At 42.5% G+C, this 2,197-nt stretch overlaps 1 protein-coding gene across 5 annotated transcripts in view; it reads left to right on the top strand.

The window, feature by feature from the left end:
* Window positions 1-2,197, top strand: part of ydjc (YdjC chitooligosaccharide deacetylase homolog) — a 22,951-nt gene that overhangs the window by 5,365 nt on the left and 15,389 nt on the right. For 2 of the 5 annotated variants that reach the window (XM_005942470.3, XM_042228197.1), the window contains exon 2: window positions 405-482. The exons of 2 other annotated variants lie outside the window; for them this stretch is intronic. The gene's annotated coding sequence lies outside the window, so the exon portion shown is untranslated. Of the gene's footprint in view, window positions 1-135; window positions 483-2,197 lie in introns of those variants that run through there. One more of the 5 variants, XM_042228198.1, reaches the window with a different exon arrangement.

Below are 2,197 nucleotides of genomic sequence, written 5' to 3'. Positions count from 1 at the left end.
GAAGAATCTAAAATATCAAACATGTTTTGAGATATTTCACACTTTTTTGTTTACTACATAATTCCACGTGTTCATTCATTCAGTTTTGAGGCCTTTGGTGAGAATCTACAATGCAAACAGTCATCAAAATAAAGAAAAACCATTAAATCAGAAGCTGTGTCCACACTTTGACTGGTAGTGTATAATAAATATTAGCCTGTAGTCTGTATTCATTAGTGACTTGGTCTTATGAAACAGAAACATTAGGTTTTTGCTTTTAATTCAATCTGATATGTTAAATATATGCTAAAATCTGTGTTTAAAATATAAAGTATGTAATAATGTAGTAATACTAATCATCACATCAAAACATTTGCAACATAGTTTGTTTGATACATCCTGATTGCATTATTTGTAACAACCAGGACAGGAGCGAGGGAGGAGAGTAGAGGAAATTAAGAGTGCAGCAGATTGATGAGACGCCAGGTGAAGGTGAGGAAGAAGTGAGTACCCAAAAGACCAAACACAGGTAACAGTTTAAAATGGCCATTTTGGCAGAATAGAAGCAGATACGTTGAGACCAGAGCTGGTAAAGCTTAAATATGCATGTAACTACTTCATCGAGCTTTACGCTGCTGCTTAAAATAAAAAATAGTAACGAAGCTGAAGAACTCTTACTGCACTGATAGTTAATCGTAGTATCATTCTGTGACAGGCAGCTACACACATCTTACTTCAGCCTTTAGGTAGCACTCAGTGTGTATTTTTAAATATTTATTTAACTGTAAAATTGTCCCGATTCGGCTGTGGTCAGGCAGGAAGAGGACCCAAAATGCAGGACGCACAACACACAGGAATGAACTCAGAAAAACGCTGCTTTAATAACAGAACTAAACTAGACTGGGAAACCAAAACCTAAAACTCCACACCAGGGAGCACACAGCATAAGGGAGGACGCGACACTGACACAGAGAAACACAGGGCTTAAATACACTGGGGAATAAGACACAGGAGGAGAGCACAGCTGGAAGAAATCAGACACGACGAGACCAAAGGGAAGCAAAACTAGAAACACTGACATGAGACACGGACCTTCAAAGTAAAACAGGAAACACACCGGCTGAACTCTAGACACGTAAACTTAGTAGAGACTGGGGAGACAGAACATAGAGACCTGAAGTGTGGGACAGAGTTAACACCGGGAAGCCAAATAACAAAACCTAAGAATTAGAACTCAGGAAGTACTACAGAACTAAGGAGCTAGAAATACTTAGGGCAGAAACCAAAGCTCAAGCAGTCATAATCCATGATAAAATAAAAAGTAGAAGTGCAAAACTCAAAACACTGGCTCACCGACCGGGACCATGACAAAAATATAGTAAAAACTTTTAAAAAGTTGCTTTTTTTGGGGGAAAAAAAAAAGATTTCAGGGCTGGGCTAAGCCCTGATTTTTTTCACTGTCCTAACAAAGACCCAGTGTCAGAGAATTACAATCACTGTCTCAGTACAAGAAAGAAAAATAACCATAGCATCAATGTGAAGAATCAGTAAGTTCCAGGGCCATAAAACACATGTAGACTGGTTGGGCAAATTCCCATGCACCCTCAAGTATCCATGAGAGGGTGAAGCTGGTCCAGTGTTCCACGACCAGGACAAAAACCGCATTATTCCTCTTGTATTCAAGGTTCGACTAACGGATGGACTCTCCTTTCCAGCTCCCTGGCATTTCCAGGGAGGCTGAGGAGTGTGATCCTCCTATAGTTGGAACACACCCTCCAGTCCCCCTTATTAAAGATGGAAACCACCCCCCCCCGGTCTGCCAATCTAGAGGTACCACCACTGATCAAACAACATTGTAGAGGCGTGTCAACCACACAGCCCTACAACATCCAGAGCCTTCAGGAACTCTGGGTAAACCTCTTCCACCCCAGGGGGCCTACCACCAAGCAGTTCCTTAACTGCCTCAGTGACCTCACCCCCGGGGATAGACGAGCCGTCCCCGGACTTTGCTTTCGTCATGGAAGACAGTGGGATTAAGGAGTATTTTGTTTATTCCTTCCACCGCCTGACAGTGTTCTCAGTCAAAGTCAGCAGTGCTCCACCCGCACTATACACAGTGCAGGTAAAGCACCACTCTCCCCTCCTGAGTCGTCTGACGGTTTGCCAGAATCTCTTCAAGGCAATCCGAAAGTCTTTTTCCATGGCCTCTCCAAACTCC

The sequence above is a fragment of the Haplochromis burtoni genome, unplaced genomic scaffold (genome assembly GCF_018398535.1).
Source record: "Haplochromis burtoni strain Fernald_Lab_line unplaced genomic scaffold, NCSU_Asbu1 Contig_311, whole genome shotgun sequence".
NCBI classification, from domain to species: Eukaryota; Metazoa; Chordata; class Actinopteri; order Cichliformes; family Cichlidae; genus Haplochromis; species Haplochromis burtoni.
Note: the sequence above shows the minus strand (reverse complement) of the source record. Positions and strands in the feature narration are given on the sequence as shown.